Source organism: Pseudophryne corroboree, chromosome 11 (genome assembly GCF_028390025.1).
Source record: "Pseudophryne corroboree isolate aPseCor3 chromosome 11, aPseCor3.hap2, whole genome shotgun sequence".
NCBI lineage: Eukaryota > Metazoa > Chordata > Amphibia > Anura > Myobatrachidae > Pseudophryne > Pseudophryne corroboree.
In genome coordinates, this window is record NC_086454.1 from 143,025,319 (window position 1) to 143,048,150 (window position 22,832).

Consider the following 22,832-nt stretch of genomic DNA (forward strand, 5'->3'; position numbering starts at 1 on the left):
TGCAAAACTTAAATGCACCACAGGTATGGATGGATAGTATACTTGACGACACAGAGGTAGGTACAGCAGTGGCCTACTGTACCGTAATGCTATATATTATATACTGGTGGTCAGCAAACTGTGCAAAACTTAAATGCACCACAGGTATGGATGGATAGTATACTTGACGACACAGAGGTAGGTACAGCAGTGGCCTACTGTACCGTAATGCTATATATTATATACTGGTGGTCAGCAAACTGTGCAAAACTTAAATGCACCACAGGTATGGATGGATAGTATACTTGACGACACAGAGGTAGGTACAGCAGTGGCCTACTGTACCGTAATGCTATATATTATATACTGGTGGTCAGCAAACTGTGCAAAACTTAAATGCACCACAGGTATGGATGGATAGTATACTTGACGACACAGAGGTAGGTACAGCAGTGGCCTACTGTACCGTAATGCTATATATTATATACTGGTGGTCAGCAAACTGTGCAAAACTTAAATGCACCACATGTATGGATGGACAGTATACTTGACGACACAGAGGTAGGTACAGCAGTGGCCTTCTGTACCGTACTCCTATATATTATATACTGGTGGTCAGCAAAATTATGCACTGTACTCCTACTATATACTACAATGCAGCACAGATATGAAGTGTTTTTCAGGCAGACAACGTAGACTGGTGGTCACTGGTCAGCAAAACTCTGCACTGTACTCCTCCTATATAATATACTGGTGGTCCCCAGTCCCCACAATAAAGCAGTGTGAGCACAGATATATGCAGCACACTGAGCACAGATATGGAGTGTTTTTCAGGCAGACAACGTATACTGGTGGTCACTGTCAGCAAAACTCTGCACTGTACTCCTCCTATATAATACAGCTGCTCCCCAGTCCCCACAATTAAGCAGTGTGAGCACAGATATATGCAGCACACTGAGCACAGATAAGGAGCGTTTTTCAGGCAGAGAACGGATAAAACTGGTGGTCACTGATCAGCAAAACTCTGCACTGTACTCCTCCTATATTATACAGCTGCTCCCCAGTCCCCACAATTAAGCAATAAGCACAATCAACAATAAACGGAGAGGACGCCAGCCACGTCCTCTCCTTAACATTTCCAATGCACGAGTGAAAATGGCGGCGACGCGCGGCTGCTTATATAGAATCCGAATCTCGCGAGAATCCGACAGCGGGATGATGACGTTCGGGCGCGCTCGGGTTAACCGAGCCATACGGGAGAATCCGAGTATGCCACGGACCCGTGTAAAATGGGTGAAGTACGGGGGGTTCGGTTTCCGAGGAACCGAACCCGCTCATCACTAGTCATGACCAATACTAAAAAATGTAATGTTGCAGTGTGAAGCTAGTGTGCATGAGGAAGAAGGCCTCAAGCACATATATGCTGACATCACTGCTATTTGCTATTTTAAAAATGTTGTTTTACTTCCATTTCTAGTCTTTGACGTACCAGAACGGAAGAAAAAAACTTCAAAGATGGAGCAAGCTACGCACGTTATGACAAGAATCCTAGTCAATCAGCTGCGAGAATCCGATGCAGAAATGCAGGCACAGGAGGATGACCGACTACAACGCTTTTTTGACAACGAGAAAGAGTTACAAAATTAATTTCTCACACAACTTGTGGGTATGCATGAACGCATTTCTAAGGAGAACAGAAAGGCTCAAATTTTCTTTCTTAACGGTCTGGTGTCTAGATTACACAATACGCACCCTCCACACCCTTATCCAGTGTATACTCCTCCTCAATATTCTGAGGGCAATTTTGCAAACTACCAGCATCATAGCAGAGGCATGCAGTTTATGGCAACAAACCAATCAAATCAACATACTGCTACTCCACATAATATTCCAGAGGGCACAGTGAATACTACTAACTATGGCGCAGTGCATAGTTATCTAGATGGCACAGCAAATAATTTATCACACGACCCAGCGCATAGCAGTCCACATGTCAATATGCAGACCAGTCCTGGTGTTACAATGCATAGCAGTCCACATGAAAGAGTGCATAATAGTCCAGATGGCACATGGCATAATACTACACATGGCACTGTGTATACCTATCCAGATGCCACAGTGAATAATACTCCACATGGCACTGAGAATAATTATCCAGATGTCACAACTCTCACCCATCCACTGGGCAGCAATTCGTACAGACAGTTGTAAATAATTTTTGTACACCTTTACTGTTGTTTGCGTTTGAGTGTTTGCAGTTGCAAATACTGTTTTTTCTCTTACGTCCTAGAGGATGCTGGGGACTCCGTAAGGACCAAGGGGGTATAGACGGGCTCCGCAGGAGACATGGGCACTCTAAGACTTTAGATGGGTGTGAACTGGCTCCTCCCTCTATGCCCCTCCTCCAGACCCCAGTTAGATCCTGTGCCCAGAGGAGACTGGATGCACTACAGGGGAGCTCTACTGAGTTTCTCTGAAAAGACTTTTGTTATGTTTTTTATTTTCAGGGAGCACTGCTGGCAACAGGCTCCCTGCTTCGTGGGACTGAGGGCAGAGAAGCAGACCCACTTTCCTGGACTGATGGGCTCTGCTTCTTAGGCTACTGGACACCATTAGCTCCAGAGGGTCGGAACACAGGTGTCGTCCTTGCTGTTCGTCCCAGAGCCGCGCCGCCGTCCTCCTCACAGAGCCGGAAGATTGAAGCCGGGTAAGGATAGGAAGCAAGAAGACTTCAAAGGCGGCAGAAGACTTCAGATCTTCATGAGGTACCATGCAGCTGTTGCGCTGCGCGCCATTGCTCCCACAACACACACAGGCACAGCAAGGGTGCAGGGCGCAGGGGGGTTGCCCTGGGCAGCAATTTTTACCTCACATAAGACTGGCACACGTATATAGATACTGCGGAGGCAGTATATAATACATCCCCTGCCAGTATATTAAAAATAGCGGGACCGAAGCGCGCTGCCGAGGGGGCGGAGCTTGATCTTCCAGCACTAACCAGCGCCATATTCTCCACAGCATGCTGCAGAGAAGCTGCTCCCGGACTCTCCCCTGCTGAACAAGTAACAGGGGGCAAAAACGAGAGGGGGGCACATTTATTTGGTGCTAATTCTATATATAAAGCGCTGTACAGGCTGGGACTTTGTTTCAGTATCTAGTGGCGCTGGGTGTGTGCTGGCATGCTCTCTCTCTGTCTCTCCAAAGGGCCTTATTGTGGATCTGTCCCCATATTCATATATCCCAGTGTGTGTGGGGGTGTCAGCAGAGCCGGATTAAGGCCACGGGAGGCATGGGGCACTAAAGAGCAGGGGGCCCCCATAGACTAAAAAAAAATAATTATATATATATATATATATATATATATACACATCACTAAGAATCCTCCTTCAGTTCAGCGTGCGGCGCGCCAATGACCGAGCCGCAGGCTTGCTAACCCGGACAGCAATTGGACAGCTGAACCGTCGCTCAGCTGCCCTGGCTACAACTGTTAGAGCACTCTTCTTAGAGCTGTAGTCAGCGCAGCTGAGCGACGGCTCAGCTGTCCAATTGCTGTCCGGCTCAGCAAGCCTGCGGCTCAGTCATTGGTGCGCCGCACACTGAACTGAAGGAGGAGGAGGGACAGGGCAGCGGGGAGCCGGGGCTCGTGAGCACAGCACCGCAGATCGGATTGAAGAGAGATCCGATCTGTGGTGTGGCAGGGGGCCCTTTTGGAAAGGGGGGCCCGGGGTACGTCTCCCCGGGACCCCCCCCCCCTTAATCCGGCTCTGGGTGTCAGTACATGTCTGAAGCGGAAGGCTCGTTTAGGGAGGAAGCAGAGCAGATGGTGGTGGTGTCTCCGTCGGCACAGCCGACACCTGATTGGTTGGACATGTGGAATGTTTTAAATGCTAATGTGGCTTTATTACATAAGAGATTGGACAAAGAAGAGTCCAAGGACAAAGCAGGGAGTCAATCCATGGCTGTTACTGTGTCACAAGACCCTTCAGGGTCCCATAAACGTCCCTTTTCCCAGATAGCAGACACTGATACCGACACGGATTCCGACTCCAGTGTCGACTATGATGATGCAAGTTTGCACCCAAGAGTGTTCAATATATGATTATTGCAATAAAAGATGTTTTGCATATCACAGAGGACCCCTCTGTCCCTGACACGAGGGTCTGCATGTTTAAGGAATAGAAACCTGAGGTAACGTTTCCCCCATCTCATGAGCTGAACGCTTTATTTGAAAAGGCTTGGGAAACTCCAGACAAGAGACTGCAGGTTCCCAAGAGAATTATTATGGCGTATCCTTTCCCCTCAAAGGACAGGGTACGGTGGGAATCCTTGCCCACGGTGGAAAGGCCTTGACGCGCTTGTCCAAAAAGGTGGCACTACCGTCCCCGGACACGGCGGTCCTAAAGGATCCTGTGAATCGCAGGCAGGAAACTACCTTAAAATCAATTTATGCGACTACGGGAGCCCTGCTCAGACCTGCAGTAGCGTCGGCATGGGTGGGTAGCGCAATTGCAGCTTGGGCAGATAACTTGTCATCTGACATTGACACCCTAGATAAAGATAGTATTTTGTTGACCTTAGGTCACATCAAGGACGCAGCGTTATATATGAGAGAGGCTGCGAGAGATATTGGGCTTTTGGGTTCAAGAGCCAATGCCATGGCAGTTTGTGATAGAAGGTCCCTGTGGACCCGTCAATGGACAGGTGATGCTGACTCAAAGAGACATATGGAGGCTTTGCCTTACAAGGGTGAAGTTTTATTTGGGGAGGGCCTTGCGGACCTGGTTTCCACAGCTACCGCAGGTAAGTCTTCTTTTTTGCCTTACGTTCCCCCACAGCAGAAGAAAACACCTCAATACCAGATGCAGTCCTTTTGGTCTCATAAGTTCAGAAAGGGGAGTGGCTCTTCCTTCCTCGCCAGAGGTAGAGGGAAAAGAACACCAGCTACGGCTAGTTTCCAAGAAAAAAAATCCTCCCCGGCCTCTACAAAATCCACCGCATGACGCTGGGGCTCCGCTGCGGGAGTCCGCACCGGTGGGGGCACGTCTTCGACTCTTCAGCCAAGTCTGGGTTCAGTCGGATTTGGATCCTTGGGTGGTCGAAATTGTATCCCAAGGCTACAAGCGAAGATGTGCCTCCACACTGATTTTTCAAATCGGCCTTGCCAGCTTCTCCACCAGAGAGGGAAATAGTTTCAGCTGCCGTACAAAAGCTGTGTCAACAGCAAGTGATTATCAGGGTTCCCCTAGTGCAACAGGGGAAAGGGTTTTATTCAACCCTATTTGTGGTCCCGAAGCCGGATGGCTCGGTCAGACCAATTCTGAATCTAAAATCCCTAAACCTATATTTGAAGAGGTTCAAATTCAAGATGGAATCTCTCCGGGCAGTGATCTCCAGCCTGGAAGGAGGGGATTTTATGGTGTCACTAGACATAAAGGATGCATACCTTCATGTCCCCATATATCCTCATCAGGCATACCTGAGATTCGCTGTACAGGATTGTCATTACCAGTTTCAGACGTTGCTGTTTGGGCTTTCCACGGCCCCGAGAATTTTCACCAAGGTAATGGCGGTAATGATGGTGCTCCTGCGCAAGCAGGGGGTCACAATTATCCCATACTTGGACGATCTCCTGATAAAGGCGAGATCAAGAGATCAGTTACTAAGAAGCGTGTCTCTCTCCCTGAGAGTTCTACAACAACACGGCTGGACTCTAAATCTACCAAAGTCGCAGTTGGTTCCGACAACTCGGCTGTCATTTTTGGGCATGATTCTGGACACGGAAACAAATAGGGTTTTTCTCCCAATGGAAAAAGCCCAGAAACTCCAGAACATGGTGAAGGACCTGCTGAAACCAAAAAGAGTGTCAGCTCATCAATGCACTCGAGTATTGGGAAAGATGGTGGCGGCCTACGAGGCCATTCCGTTCGGCAGGTTCCATGCAAGAACTTTTCAGTGGGACTTTCTGGACAAGTGGTCAGGGTCCCATCTACAGATGCATCGGCGGATAAGCCTGTCCCTCAGAGCCAGGGTCTCTCTCCTGTGGTGGCTCCAGAGTGCTCACCTTCTAGAGGGTCGCAGGTTCGGCATTCAAGATTGGGTTCATGTGACCACGGACGCGAGCCTCCGAGGATGGGGAGCAGTCACACAAGGAAACATTTTTAAGGGAATATGGTCAAGCCAGGAGGCTTGTCTACACATCAATGTGCTGGAATTAAGGGCCATATACAACGGCCTGCAACAGGCGGAAAATCTTCTTCGCAACCTACCCGTTCTGATCCAGTCAGACAACGTCACAGCCGTGGCGCATGTAAACCGCCAGGGCGGGACAAGGAGCAGAGCAGCAATGGCAGAAGCCACCAGGATTCTTCGCTGGGCAGAAAATCATGTAAGCTCTGTCAGCGGTCTTCATTCTGGGAGTAGACAACTGGGAGGCAGACTTCCTCAGCAGGCACGATCTCCATCCAGGAGAGTGGGGACTTCATCAATAGGTCTTTGCAGAGGTAACAAGTCGTTGGGGACTTCCTCAAATAGACATGATGGCGTCACGCCTCAACAGAAAGCTTCAGACGTATTGTTCCAGGTCGAGGGACCCTCAGGCAGTGGCGGTGGATGCCCTGGTGACACCGTGGGTGTTTCAGTCGGTCTATGTGTTCCCTCCGCTTCCACTTATCTCAAAAATATTGAGAATCATAAGACAAACAAGAGTGCAGACAATACTCATTGTCCCAGATTGGCCTCGAAGGGCCTGGTATTCAGATCTTCAGGAAATGATCACAGAAGATCCGTGGCCTCTTCGTCCCAGGGAGGACCTGTTGCAACAGGGGCCCTGTGTGTTCCAAGACTTACCGCAGTTACGTTTGACGGCATGGCGGTTGAACACCGAATCCTAGCTAGGAAAGGTATTCCAGGGGAAGTCATCCCTACTCTAATCAAAGCTAGGAAGGAGGTAACGGCGAAGCACTATCACCGTATCTGGAGGAAATATGTATCTTGGTGTGAAGCCAAGAATGCTCCTACGGAAGATTTTCAGCTGGGTCGTTTTCTCCATTTTCTACAGACAGGAGTGGATATGGGCCTAAAGTTAGGCTCCATTAAGGTGCAGATTTTGGCCTTATCTATATTCTTTCAGAAGGAATTGGCTTCTCTCCCAGAAGTCCAGACTTTTGTAAAGAGAGTGCTGCACATCCAACCTCCTTTTGTGCCCCCAGTGGCACCGTGGGACCTTAACTTGGTGTTACAGTTCCTTAAATCACACTGGTTTGAACCTCTTCAGACAGTTGAATTAAAATTTCTCACTTGGAAAGTGGTCATGTTGTTGGCCTTGGCATCTGTGAGGCGGGTGTCCGAATTGGCGGCTTTGTCTCACAAGAGCCCGTATCGGATTTTCCATGTGGATCGAGCAGAGTTGAGGACTAGAGATGAGCGGATTCGGTTTTACTCGGTTTTACTCGGTTCTCAAAACCGAATCTTATTGGCTCACGGATGTCACGTGTTTTGGATAGCCAATAAGATTCGGTTTTGAGAACCGAGTAAAACCGAGTAAAACCGAATCCGCTCATGAGGACTCGTCCTCAATTTCTGCCTAAAGTGGTTTCATCGTTTCATATGAACCAATCTATTGTGGTGCCTGTGGCTACGGGTGACGTAGAGGATTCCAAGTCCCTTGATGTAGTCAGAGCCTTAAAAATTTATGTAGCCAGGATGGCTCGGGTTAGGAAAACAGAGGCACTGTTTGTCCTGTATGCAGCCAACAAGGTTGGCGCTCCTGCTTCTAAGCAGACTATTGCTCGCTGGATCTGTAACACAATTCAGCAGGCTCATTCTACGGTTGGATTGCCGTTCCCAAATTCGGTAAAGGCCCATTCCACTAGGAAGGTGGGCTCTTCTTGGGCGGCTGCCCGAGGCGTCTCGGCATTACAGCTTTGCCGAGCAGCTACTTGGTCGGGTTCAAACACTTTTGCAAAATTCGTCAAGTTTGATACCCTGGCTGATGAGGACCTCATGTTTGCTCAATCGGTGCTGCAGAGTCATCCGCACCTCTCCCGCCCGGTCTGGAGCTTTGGTATAAACCCCATGGTCCTTACGGAGTCCCCAGCATCCTCTAGGACGTAAGAGAAAATAAGATTTTAAACCTACCGGTAAATCTTTTTCTCGTAGTCCGTAGAGGATGCTGGGCCTCCGTCCCAGTGCGGACAAATTCTGCAAGGCTTGTATATAGTTGTTGCTTACATAAGGGTTATGTTACAGTTGAGATCAGTCTCTGGCTGATGCTGTTTTGTTCATACTGTTAACTGGTTTCGTATATACCATGTTGTATGGTGTGGGCTGGTATGTATCTCGCCCTTAGATTAACAAAAATCCTTTCCTCGTACTGTCCGTTTCCTCTGGGCACAGTTCTATAACTGAGGTCTGGAGGAGGGGCATAGAGGGAGGAGCCAGTTCACACCCATCTAAAGTCATAGAGTGCCCATGTCTCCTGCGGAGCTCGTCTATACCCCCTTGGTCCTTATGGAGTCCCCAGCATCCTCTACCGACTAGGAGAAAAGATTTACCGGTAGGTTTCAAATCTTATTTTCTTCTTCAATGTTTTTGCAAACAATCATGTGTATTCAGCACTTTAGAGACCAGTCAAGTGTCCGGCCCATAGCTGGCCATTACCTCAGCCACTTCTACAGATAGGGGTGTAAGTTAAGCTAAATGTACAAGCATTATGCCCTCTATTTATGTGCCTACAGTGGCAAATACTCTTTTTTCTTCTTCAGTGTTTTTGCAAATGTTCATGTGTATTCAGCACTTTACAGGCCTGTCAAGTGTCCGGCCAATAGCTGGCCATTACCTCAGCCACTTCTACAGATAGGGGTGTAAGTTAAGCATAATGTACAAGCATTATGCCCTCTATTTATGTGCCTACAGTGGCAAATACTCTTTTTTTCTTCTTCAATTAGCACTTTACAGGCCTGTCAAGTGTCTGGCCGGGGTGGTATTCATGTGACCACCGGTCACCTGACCGACAGTCACATGACCTCCTCCACCAGCCCGACGGGTCACTATCCCGATGGTTGGCATACCGACCAACAGGGACTATTTCCACTCGTGGGTGTCCACGACACCCATAGAGTGGGAATTGAACCCGTGGCGACCGCAGGTCGCCACCGAGCCCGCAAGGGGCTTGCTGCACTCTCCCCTCCCCGCCGGGATCCCGGCGTCGGTATGCTGCCGGGATCCCGGCGTCGGTAAGCTGACCGCCGGTCAGCAGTACTACACCCATCTGGCCCTAACCTGGCCATTACCTCAGCCACTTCTATAGATGGGAGTGTAAGTTTAGCAAAATGTAAAAGCATTATACCCTCTATTTATGTGCCTACAGTGGCAAATACTCTTTTTTTTCTTCTTTAATGTTTTTGGGAATGATGTTTATGTGTATTCAGGGTGATGGCAATGTCATCGCACTTTAGCAGACACCACCAGCGCCCCTTCAGTCTCCCAAAGGCGTTCTCCACCATCATCCTGGCCGAGCTGAGAGTGTGTGTGAAATGCTCCTGTTCCGGAGAGAGTGGCAGATGCTGTGTGAAGCCCTTGATGAGCCATCGCCTCAAAGGGTATGCCGCATCTCCAATAAGGTGCACCGGGATCTCCACCCCATCAACAAACTTTGATTTCTGTAATGGGAAATAAAAATTAATATATAGTATAGGTGACATACATAATGTTCAGTAAAGTACAGGGAATAATTATGAATACCAACAATCTAATACTGACATGGGTGAGATAAGTATCCTAAACCCTCCCACCCCTCCCCTAACAACTAACCCTCCCTTTCCGCAGCCTAATCCTAGCCGAAACTTGTGAGCCTCCAGCTGTTGTGGAACTAGACATGCCAGCATGCCCTGTCTACCACAGTTGCAGTAATATTACCCATATACCAAAAATATTACCCATCAAAAGAGAAATATTTACCTCTCTAGGGAACAACCAGCCATGCTGGTTCTCCTCTGCAATCTGGAACAATTCCGAGTTGCCAAGTACCCGGGAGTCGTGAGCACGACCCGGCCAGCCAATGAAGACATCTGTGAAACAGAATAGTATACGTATTAGGGGGGTAATTCCAAGTTGATCGCAGCAGGAATTTATTTAGCAATTGGGCAAAACCATGTGCACTGCAGGGGAGGCAGATATAACATGTGCAGAGAGAGTTAGATTTGGGTGTGGTGTGTTCAATCTACAATCTAATTTGCAGTGTAAAAATAAAGCAGCCAGTATTTACCCTGCACAGAAATAAAATAACCCACCCAAATCTAACTCTCTCTGCACATGTTAAATCTGCCTACCCTGCAGTGCACATGGTTTTGCCCAATTGCTAACTAAATTCCTGCTGCGATCAACTTGGAATTACCCCCTAGCTGTGTTTAACAATACACGTCATGGGCCCAGCATATGAATCACATTAAAACACCATACTACTTACCAATACATATGGTCCACTACAGCCTGCAGGATGATGGAGTACCAGCTTTTTCGGTTGTAGTAATCGGCTGGGCAGTCTCTAGGGGCAATAATGGGTATGTGGGTCCCATCTATGGCTCCAGCACACTGGGGATATTTACGTTTCTGGAAAGCTTTGATGGTATCATCCAGCCGGGCACCTTGTGGTAAGGAGATGAAGCGGTGGTAAAGGGTATCCAGCAATGCCTGGGTCACTTCCCACACTAGCACACACACCGTCGATATGCCAACACCGAACAAGCAGGCGATGGTGCGGTATTCTCCCGGGGTTGCATACCACCACAACACAATCGCCAGTCTCCTGCACGGCTCGATGGTCTTGCGGTAGTTTGTATTTCCCCTGGTGAGTGCTGGAGTGAGAAGTTCCAGCAGGTAGTAAAAGGTATCACGCGACATCCGAAAGTGTGCCATCCACTCCTCTGGCTGATAAGCTTCCACGGTCGCCCAGAAAGCTTGTCCATGCCTGCGGTCCCTGGCCCACAACGAACGATTACTTGAGCTGGTAAACCTCAGGGTAGATGTAATGCTGCCCAAAATCAGGGCTCTCCTCCTGTGCAAATACCAGCGTCGAGTATTAGCCCTCTCTGACAGGTAGCACAGTGCTAGCAGCTGCATCAGGCTCTCATTTACTGTGTGAAACAGCAAAATACTAGAGATGAGCGCCTGAAATTTTTCGGGTTTTGTGTTTTGGTTTTGGGTTCGGTTCCGCGGCCGTGTTTTGGGTTCGACCGCGTTTTGGCAAAACCTCACCGAATTTTTTTTGTCGGATTCGGGTGTGTTTTGGATTCGGGTGGTTTTTTCAAAAAACCCTAAAAAACATCTTAAAACATTGAATTTGGGGGTCATTTTGATCCCATAGTATTATTAACCTCAATAACCATAATTAACACTCATTTTCAGTCTATTCTGAACACCTTACACCTCACAATATTATTTTTAGTCCTAAAATTTGCACCGAGGTCGCTGGATGACTAAGCTCAGCGACCCTAGTGGCCGACACAAACACCGGGCCCATCTAGGAGTGGCACTGCAGTGTCACGCAGGATGTCCCTTCCAAAAAACCCTCCCCAAACAGCACATGACGCAAAGAAAAAAAGAGGCGCAATGAGGTAGCTGTGTGAGTAAGATTAGCGACCCTAGTGGCCGACACAAACACCGGGCCCATCTAGGAGTGGCACTGCAGTGTCACGCAGGATGTCCCTTCCAAAAAACCCTCCCCAAACAGCACATGACGCAAAGAAAAAAAGAGGCGCAATGAGGTAGCTGACTGTGTGAGAAAGATAAGCGACCCTAGTGGCCGACACAAACACCGGGCCCATCTAGGAGTGGCACTGCAGTGTCACGCAGGATGTCCCTTCCAAAAAACCCTCCCCAAACAGCACATGACGCAAAGAAAAAAAGAGGCGCAATGAGGTAGCTGACTGTGTGAGAAAGATAAGCGACCCTAGTGGCCGACACAAACACCGGGCCCATCTAGGAGTGGCACTGCAGTGTCACGCAGGATGTCCCTTCCAAAAAACCCTCCCCAAACAGCACATGACGCAAAGAAAAAAAGAGGCGCAATGAGGTAGCTGTGTGAGTAAGATTAGCGACCCTAGTGGCCGACACAAACACCTGGCCCATCTAGGAGTGGCACTGCAGTGTCACGCAGGATGTCCCTTCCAAAAAACCCTCCCCAAACAGCACATGACGCAAAGAAAAAAAGAGGCGCAATGAGGTAGCTGACTGTGTGAGAAAGATAAGCGACCCTAGTGGCCGACACAAACACCGGGCCCATCTAGGAGTGGCACTGCAGTGTCACGCAGGATGTCCCTTCCAAAAAACCCTCCCCAAACAGCACATGACGCAAAGAAAAAAAGAGGCGCAATGAGGTAGCTGACTGTGTGAGAAAGATAAGCGACCCTAGTGGCCGACACAAACACCGGGCCCATCTAGGAGTGGCACTGCAGTGTCACGCAGGATGTCCCTTCCAAAAAACCCTCCCCAAACAGCACATGACGCAAAGAAAAATAAAAGAAAAAAGAGGTGCAAGATGGAATTGTCCTTGGGCCCTTCCCACCCACCCTTATGTTGTATAAACAAAACAGGACATGCACACTTTAACCAACCCATCATTTCAGTGACAGGGTCTGCCACACGACTGTGACTGAAATGACGGGTTGGTTTGGACCCCCACCAAAAAAGAAGCAATTAATCTCTCCTTGCACAAACTGGCTCTACAGAGGCAAGATGTCCACCTCATCATCATCCTCCGATATATCACCGTGTACATCCCCCTCCTCACAGATTATCAATTCGTCCCCACTGGAATCCACCATGTCAGCTCCCTGTGTACTTTGTGGAGGCAATTGCTGCTGGTCAATGTCTCCGCGGAGGAATTGATTATAATTCATTTTAATGAACATCATCTTCTCCACATTTTCTGGATGTAACCTCGTACGCCGATTGCTGACAAGGTGAGCGGCGGCACTAAACACTCTTTCGGAGTACACACTTGTGGGAGGGCAACTTAGGTAGAATAAAGCCAGTTTGTGCAAGGGCCTCCAAATTGCCTCTTTTTCCTGCCAGTATAAGTACGGACTGTGTGACGTGCCTACTTGGATGCGGTCACTCATATAATCCTCCACCATTCTATCAATGGTGAGAGAATCATATGCAGTGACAGTAGACGACATGTCCGTAATGGTTGTCAGGTCCTTCAGTCCGGACCAGATGTCAGCATCAGCAGTCGCTCCAGACTGCCCTGCATCACCGCCAGCGGGTGGGCTCGGAATTCGGATTTGGGATTTCGAAGAATGCACAGTTCTTTGCTGTGCTGCTTTTGCCAGCTTGAGTCTTTTCATTTTTCTAGCGAGAGGCTGAGTGCTTCCATCCTCATGTGAAGCTGAACCACTAGCCATGAACATAGGCCAGGGCCTCAGCCGTTCCTTGCCACTCCGTGTGGTAAATGGCATATTGGCAAGTTTACGCTTCTCCTCCGACAATTTTATTTTAGGTTTTGGAGTCCTTTTTTTTCTGATATTTGGTGTTTTGGATTTGACATGCTCTGTACTATGACATTGGGCATCGGCCTTGGCAGACGACGTTGCTGGCATTTCATCGTCTCGGCCATGACTAGTGGCAGCAGCTTCAGCACGAGGTGGAAGTGGATCTTGATCTTTCCCTAATTTTGGAACCTCAACTTTTTTGTTCTCCATATTTTATAGGCAGAACTAAAAGGCACCTCAGGTAAACAATGGAGATGGATGGATTGGATACTAGTATACAATTATGGACGGACTGCCACGGTTAGGTGGTATAAAAAAACCACGGTTAGGTGGTATATAATACAATTATGGATGGACGGACTGCCTGCCGAGTTCCGACACAGAGGTAGCCACAGCCGTGAACTACCGCACTGTACACTGGTTGATAAAGAGATAGTAGTATACTCGTAACAACTAGTATGACACTATGACGACGGTATAAAGAATGAAAAAAAAACCACGGTTAGGTGGTATATATTATAATAATAATACAATTATGGATGGACGGACTGCCTGCCGACTGCCGACACAGAGGTAGCCACAGCCGTGAACTACCGCACTGTACACTGGTTGATAAAGAGATAGTAGTATACTCGTAACAACTAGTATGACACTATGACGACGGTATAAAGAATGAAAAAAAAACCACGGTTAGGTGGTATATATTATAATAATAATACAATTATGGATGGACGGACTGCCTGCCGAGTTCCGACACAGAGGTAGCCACAGCCGTGAACTACCGCACTGTACACTGGTTGATAAAGAGATAGTAGTATACTCGTAACAACTAGTATGACACTATGACGACGGTATAAAGAAAGAAAAAAAAATACCACAGTTAGGTGGTATATATTATAATAATAATACAATTATGGATGGACGGACTGCCTGCCGACTGCCGACACAGAGGTAGCCACAGCCGTGAACTACCGCACTGTACACTGGTTGATAAAGAGATAGTAGTATACTCGTAACAACTAGTATGACACTATGACGGTATAAAGAATGAAAAAAAAACCACGGTTAGGTGGTATATATTATAATAATAATACAATTATGGATGGACGGACTGCCTGCCGACTGCCGACACAGAGGTAGCCACAGCCGTGAACTACCGCACTGTACACTGGTTGATAAAGAGATAGTAGTATACTCGTAACAACTAGTATGACACTATGACGACGGTATAAAGAAAGAAAAAAAAAATACCACGGTTAGGTGGTATATATTGTAATACAATTATGGATGGACGGACTGCCTGCCGAGTTCCGACTGCCGACACAGAGGTAGCCACAGCCGTGAACTACCGCACTGTACTGTGTCTGCTGCTAATATAGACTGGTTGATAAAGAGATAGTATACAATACATACAACAATATACTACTATACTGGTGATCAGGCACTGGTCACCACTAGTCACACTGGCAGTGGCACTCCTGCAGCAAAAGTGTGCACTGTTTAATTTTAAATTAATATAATATTATGTACTCCTGGGGGCTCCTGCTATAACAACCTGCAGTGCTCCCCAGTCTCCCCCACAATTATTATAAGCTTTGCCTTTTATACATTGATGTGCAGCACACTGGGCTGAGCTGAGTGCACACAGACTGAGTCACACTGTGTGACTGGCTGCTGCTGTGTATCGTTTTTTTTCAGGCAGAGAACGGATATAGCAGAGAACGGATATATTATATTAAAATAAATAAAAGTTAACTAACAACAACTGCACTGGTCACTGTGGTAAACTCTGTCTGACTCTGCACAATCTCTCTCTCTCTTCTAATCTAATTTCTAATGGAGAGGACGCCAGCCACGTCCTCTCCCTATCAATCTCAATGCACGTGTGAAAATGGCGGCGACGCGCGGCTCCTTATATAGAATCCGAGTCTCGCGAGAATCCGACAGCGTCATGATGACGTTCGGGCGCGCTCGGGTTAACCGAGCAAGGCGGGAGGATCCGAGTCTGCTCGGACCCGTGAAAAAAACATGAAGTTCGTGCGGGTTCGGTTTCAGAGAAACCGAACCCGCTCATCTCTACAAAATACAGCATTAAGCCATGAACTTCGGGCTACTCAGCAGTAACTCATCGGCCATGGCTAATGCAATGCTGTGATCAGTCACCACCCACTTTCATGACCTCATCTCTGTGTGCCATAAAAACAGTCCATTTTTTATGACACACAAGTCTATTGCAGGGCTGACACGGGTTCTGTTTGAAAGGGGTCGACGCATACGCGTACGCATTACGGGTGCGATTGTTTATGTCCACGTGCTACATAGCTATGGATCCAGGGCCGGATTAAGCCTTGGGGGTGCCCAGGGCAGTTTAGACATGGGGTCCCCAGTGGAAGGGGGGGTGGGCTGTATATAAGATTGTGCATACTGTGCCTCCCAACATGACCCATTCCAGGAGGGACTACATGCTCTGTACATGGACTTCCATCTTAATATAGGATTGTAGTCACCAGTGTTAAACTATTTAATTGATAAGAAAGGTAATTCAGCACAGGCGATTGCAGTCATAACTTAAGTAGTCCAGGTAGGGAGCATGTTTATCTTGTCACATGCAAAAATAGCAGCAGCCTCTGTACTAGGGAGGCCAATCCCTGGCCATTTTTTCAATTGCGGGATTTGGGATTGAAAAACGCTCAATCCCGGGATCCCGGGATTGCAGTAGGGATCAGTGAAGGGTGTAGGGAGCAGCGCTGGAGGGAGGATGTAGGTAGCGGTGCGGGAGAGAGGGTGTAGGTAGCGGGGAGGGAGGGTGTAGGTAGCGGTGCGGGAGGGAGGGTGTAGGTAGGTAGTGGGGAGGGCGGGTGTAGGTAGCGGTGCGGGACTCGGGAGGGTGTAGGTAGCAGCGTGGGACGCGGGAGGGAGGGTGTTAGCACGGAGGGAGGGTGGGTGTAAGTAATACTACTTACTATTAGGTGGGCGGCAGCCATGGACACTGAATGCGGCGGCATTTCAAATGAAGGGCCGGCCGCCAGCCAACCAGAGCTGGCGGACCGGCAGCCAATCAGGAAAGCAGCCGCAGCAGTGGCTCCTGTTTGTCTGGCGGCCGGCGCTACATTTGAAGTGCCGCCGCGTTCAGCGTATCCATGGCTGCTGCCCGCCTAATAATAGTAAATATTACTTACACCCACCCTCCCGATCATGCGCAATGTAATCCCGTGAATCCTGGGATTGGAAGCTCCAATCCCGGGATTCAAATCCCGGCATTTTTGGGCCCAAATCCCGGGACCCGCCCGATCCCGGGATTGGCCTCCCTACTCTGTACTACTTACACTCTGGGACAGGACTGTGTGTGTGTGTGTGTGTGTGTGTGTGTGTGTGTGTGTGTGTGTGTGTGTGTGTGTGTGTGTGTGTGTCTCTAGACCCTCATTAGATAACAAGTTACACAGGGCTCCCACACAGGTGTGGAGAGAGCTGTAAGTGACACAGGGATCCCACCCTGTGTCACTTCCAGCTCTCTCCACCCTCCTTTCTCTCCTCTTGTTGGGAAGCTCCATCCATAGTTCATGAAATCTAATACGCCTGTGTCTTTGCATGCACTGCATACTGTCCTGCTCGCATTCTGTCTGGCTGGTTCTGCTGCTGCATAAGAGGGAAAGCTAGTGATGTCAGTGTCAGTGTGCTCTGGCCGGGGGGGCCCCTGACAGAGGGGGGCCCGGGGTACAGTATGCCCTGCATCCCTCCCTTAATCTGGCTATGTATGGATCGCTGTTGTATACGCAGTCCCAGCACACGTTTGCGAGCACTATTATCTCTGAAAATGAGACGCAAATATTAGCAGCACAGATGTGAATGAGCGTGGACACATCCGTATATTAGGCTGTGCATCACACTTAGGGCCAAATTTATAGACAATAGCGATATATGCTTATAAGAAAGCTCAGATACTCACAGCTTTTCAATTGCTGCGCTATTTATATATTTGACAGTTCCAGAACAGACCAAGGGGTAAATTTACTAAGATGGGAGTTCTATTTAAGATGCCCATAGCAACCAATCAGATTCTACTTCTCATTTATTTAGCTCCCTCTAGAAGATAATACCTGGAATATGATTGGTTGCTATGGGCAGCATCCCATCTTAAATAGAACTCCCATCTTAGTAAATTTACCCCCAAGTGGTAATGGTCTGTCCTGGCGAACACTTGCAAGCAAGGCGAGATGTCTTTCACAATAGCTAAAGACATCATTTAACATTAACACGTGCTACTCTACACATGCACAGGGGGCTGTGTGACTCACCTCACATAAAGGGGGTAATTCAGAGTTGATCGCAGCAGCAAATTTGTTAGCAGTTGGGCAAAACCATGGGGGTCATTCCGAGTTGATAGCTCGCTAGTAGTTTTTAGCAGCCGTGCAAATGCTAAGCCGCCGCCCTCGAAGTGTATTTTAGCTTAGCAGAAGTGCAAACGAAAGGATCGCAGAGCGGCTACAAAAAAAAAATGTGCAGTTTCAGAGTAGCTCCAGACCTACTCCTAGCTTGCGATCACTTCAGACTGTTCAGTACCGGATTTGACGTCACAAACACGCCCTGCGTTCGGCCAGCCACGCCTGCGTTTTTCCTGGCACGCCTGCATTTTTTCAAACTCTCCCTGAAAACGGTCAGTTGACACCCAGAAACGCCCTTTTCTTGTCAATCACTTTGCGGCTGGCATTGCGACTGAAATGCGTCGCTAGACCTTGTGTAAAAATACATCAGCCGTTGTTAAAGTACGTCGTGCATGCGCACTGCACCGCATACGCATTTGCAGAAGTGCCGCTTTTTCACTTAATCGCTGCGCTGCGAACATTTTTCACTAGCGATCAACTCAGAATGACCCCCCATGTGCACTGCAGGTGGGGCAGATATAACATTTGCAGAGAGAGTTAGATTTGGGTGGGCTATTTTGTTTCTGTGCAGGGTAAATACTGGCTGCTTTATTTTTACACTGCAATTTAAATTTCAGTTTGAACACCCCCCACCCAAATCTAACTCTCTCTGCACATCTTATATCTGCCTCCCCTGCAGTGCACATGGTTTTGCCCAACTGCTAACCAAATTCCTGCTGCGATCAACTTGGAATTACCCCCATGGTTTTGCCCAACTGCTAAAAAGTTTTCTGCTGCGATCAACTTGGAATTACCCCCATGGTTTTGCCCAACTGCTAACAAATTTGTTGCTGCGATCAACTCTGAATTAGGCCCATAATCAGATGCTGATACGAGAGGAAAGAGTCAACACATGCTGCAGCACCCACTGCTCTCTCCTACATATAACACCATCAAGATATGGCCTTATTATTATTTATTAATAACAACAACAGTTTCTTTTATAGAGCAGCAAATAATTTACAATTTGACACAATGATCAGACAAAACTGTGTAGTAACAAACAGTCATAGAGGTATTACTATAAAAGTAGATTGTAGGAAGGTTTGGATATGCGCTAGTGAAGTGTGAAAGCAGCCTACAGCGGTGGAACAGGTTTCACCCACACCTAATAAGCAACAGTTGGAAAAAAGTACCACTTAATGACAGGCTTGGTGTGAATGCTCACACTCTTATACCTATAATTCACTCAGTGGTGGGAGACAAAAATTATATATCATAGTGCAGCTTATGTTTTCAACCTTTAACATTGTTTTCCCCACTACTACATAGAGATGTGCGGCGGGCACTTTTTGTGTTTTGGTTTTGGATCTGGATCCCCGCTCGTGTTTCGGATCTGGATTGGTTTTGCCAAAACCAACCTTTCGGGTTTTGGTTTTAGTTTTGGATCTGGATGATTTTTGAAAACCCCCAATAAAACTAGCTAAAATCACAGAATTTGGGGGTAATTTTGATCCTATGGTATTATTAACCTCAATAACATTCATTTCCACTCATTTCCAGTCTATTCTGAACACCATACACCTCACAATATTGTATTTAGGCCTAAAAGCTGAACTGGATGACTAAGCTAAGCGACACAAGTGTGCGGCACAAACACCTGGCCCATCTAGGTGTGGCACTGCAGTGGAAGACAGGATGGCGCTTTTCAAAAACTAGGCCCCAAACAGCACATCATGCAAAGAAGAAAAAGAGGTGCAATGAGATAGCTGTATGACTAAGCTAAGCGACACAAGTGTGCGGCACAAACACCTGGCCCATCTAATAGTGGCACTGCAGTGTCAGACAGGATGGCACTTTTCAAAAACTAGGCCCCAAACAGCACATCATGCAAAGAGGAAAAAGAGGTGCAATGAGATAGCTAGATGACTAAGCTAAGCGACACAAGTGTGCGGCACAAACACCTGGCCCATCTAATAGTGGCACTGCAGTGTCAGACAGGATGGCACTTTTAAAAAACTAGGCCCCAAACAGCACATCATGCAAAGAAGAAAAAGGTGCAATGAGGTAGCTGTATGACTAAGCTAAGTGACACAATTGTGCGGCACAAACACCTGGCCCATCTAAGAGTGACACTGCAGTGTCAGACAGGGTGGCACTTTTCAAAAACTAGGCCCCAAACAGCACATCATGCAAAGAAGAAAAAGAGGTGCAATGAGGTAGCTGGATGGCTAAGCTAAGTGACACAATTGTGCGGCACAAACACCTAGCCTATCTAGGAGTGGCACTGCAGTGTCAGACAGGATGGCACTTTTCAAAAACTAGGCCCCAAACAGCATGTCATGCAAATAAGCAAAAGAGGTGCAATGAGGTAGCTGGATGACTTTGCTAAGCAACACAAGTGTGCGGCACAAACACCTGGCCCATCTAAGAGTGTCACGCAGTGGCTGAATGTCGAAAGTGGCCCGCAATTTTTCGGGCCACCGACAGCATCTCCTGCATGCCCCTGTAATTTCTAAAAATTCTGCACCACCAAATTAATTGTATGTGCAAAACATGGGACGTGCTGGAATTTGCCCAGATGTAATTCAAGCACAATATTGGTGGACTTATACGGCAGTACCTCTGAACTTATACGGCTGCACCACTGGACTGGACTTATATGGCAGTACCCCTGGACTTATACGGCAGTACCCCTGGACTTATATGGCAGTACCCCTGAACTTATATGGCTGCACCACTGGACTGGACTTATACGGCAGTACCCGTGGACTTATATGGCAGTACCCGTTGACTTATATGGCAGTACCACTGTACTTATACGACAGTACCCCTGAACTTATACAGCTGCACCACTGGCCTGGACTTATACGGCAGTACCCCTGGACTTATACGGCAGTACCACTGGACTTATACGGCAGTACCCCTGAACTTATATGGCAGCACCACTGGACTGGACTTATACAGCAGTACCACTGGACTTATACGGCAGTATCCCTGAACTTATACGGCAGTATCCCTGAACTTATACGGCAGTACCCCTGGACTTATACGGCAGTACCCCTGGACTTATATGGCAGTACCCCTGGACTTATATGGCTGTACCACTGGACTGGACTTATACAGCAGTACCCCTGGACTTATACAGCAGTACCCCTGGACTTAAGGCAGCACAGGACACCATCACTGAACTTATAGCAGCACAGGACACCACCATTGGACTGATGCAGCACCACTGCACTGGACTTATACAGCAGCACCACTGGACTTATGGCAGCACAAGACACCACCACTGGACTTATGGCAGCACAGAACACCACCACTGAACTGATGCAGCACAACACAGCACCACTGCACTGGACTTCTACAGCAGCACCACTGGACTTATGGCAGCACACGACACCACCACTGGACTTATGGCAGCACAGGACACCACCATTGGACTGGACTTATACAGCAGCACTGGGCTTATGGCAGCACAGGACACCACCACTGTGACTGGACTGATGCAGCACAAGACACCACCACTGGACTGATGCAGCACAAGACAGCACTGGAATGACACATAAGAGAAGGTTGCCACCCTATGCACCACGCCACTTTCCCACAAAGACACTGAGGAGACACATCCTCTCGCTACACTCTCCAGGACTGGAGTGAAGATGGCGGCGACGCGCAGCTCCTTATATGGAATCCAAAACCCGCAAGAATCCGACAGCGGGATGATGATGTTTTGCCTCGTTCTGGTTTCCGAGTCTGGCGGGAAGTCCTGAGCCAGGCTCGGGACGTGATGTTCGGTAGGGTTCGGTTCTCAGGGAACCGAACCTGCTCATCCCTACTTCTATATATATATATATTTGTACCAGAATGGATGGTCTACTAAAAAGTAAACAAATAGACACCCACAGGAGCGGACACTGCCAAACTCGATTCTCCCTTTTATCAGTATCCAGTAGGTATTCAGTTAAGACCCATAGTAAAGAAAAGAGAAAGGTGCTCCAATGGTGAAGCATTTAATAGCAATAAACAAGTAAAAAAAATTAAAACATAGAGGTAAACGATGGACTCTCACCAGAAAACTATGGGGCTAATCCAGACCTGATCGCTCGCTAGCTGTTTTTTGCAGTCCTGCATTCACATAGTCACCGCCCACCAGGGAGTGTACTTTAACTGTGCAAGTGTGCGATCGCATATGCAGCCGAGCAGTACAAAAAGATTTTGTGCAGTTTCAGAGTAGCCCAGGACTTACTCAGCTGCTGCGATCACTTCAACTTGTCCGGGACTGGAATTGACATCAAACACCCAACCCTGCAAACGCTTGGGAACGCCTGCGTTTTTCCAACCACTCCCAGAAAACGGTCAGATGACACCCACAAACTCCTTCTTCATGTCAATCACCTTGCAATCGCACGTGCGATTGGATCCTTCGCACAAATCCATCGCAGAGCAACAAACCACTTTGTACCTGTGCGACGCGCCTGCGCATTGCGTTGCATACGCATGCGCAGTTCTGACCTGATCAGAGCGCTGCAAAAAACGCTAGCGAGTGATCAGGTCTGAATTACCCCCTATGTCTACACACAAGTAGACCATAGAGCATGTGCATAAATCTAACAGGTGTCCATAGGTAGATGTTAAATGCAGTGTGATGAGTCCAAACGATCCCTGCGACCTCCTAACAGCCAACTAGTTTCGATAACTACTGGTATCTTCCTCAAGGCATAAGGAGAGTGGGCTCTGGGTACTGGTATTTATACCTCAATCCATGTATCCAGCCATACAATTAAAAATAAATCTAATAGCAGACATGAAATCTCCTAACTATCAAAATCACATAGACCTTATAACATTAACGGGTTCCGTGTTCCATATCCGTACTTTCCCAACAAGTGTCGCTAATTGGATTCCTCACATGTCCATTAATTATGGTTTCCCATCCAGTGCCTGCCAGGAAGTTCCATGTTCTACACTTGTTATCCTCCCCGCTTCTATCACTCTTTGG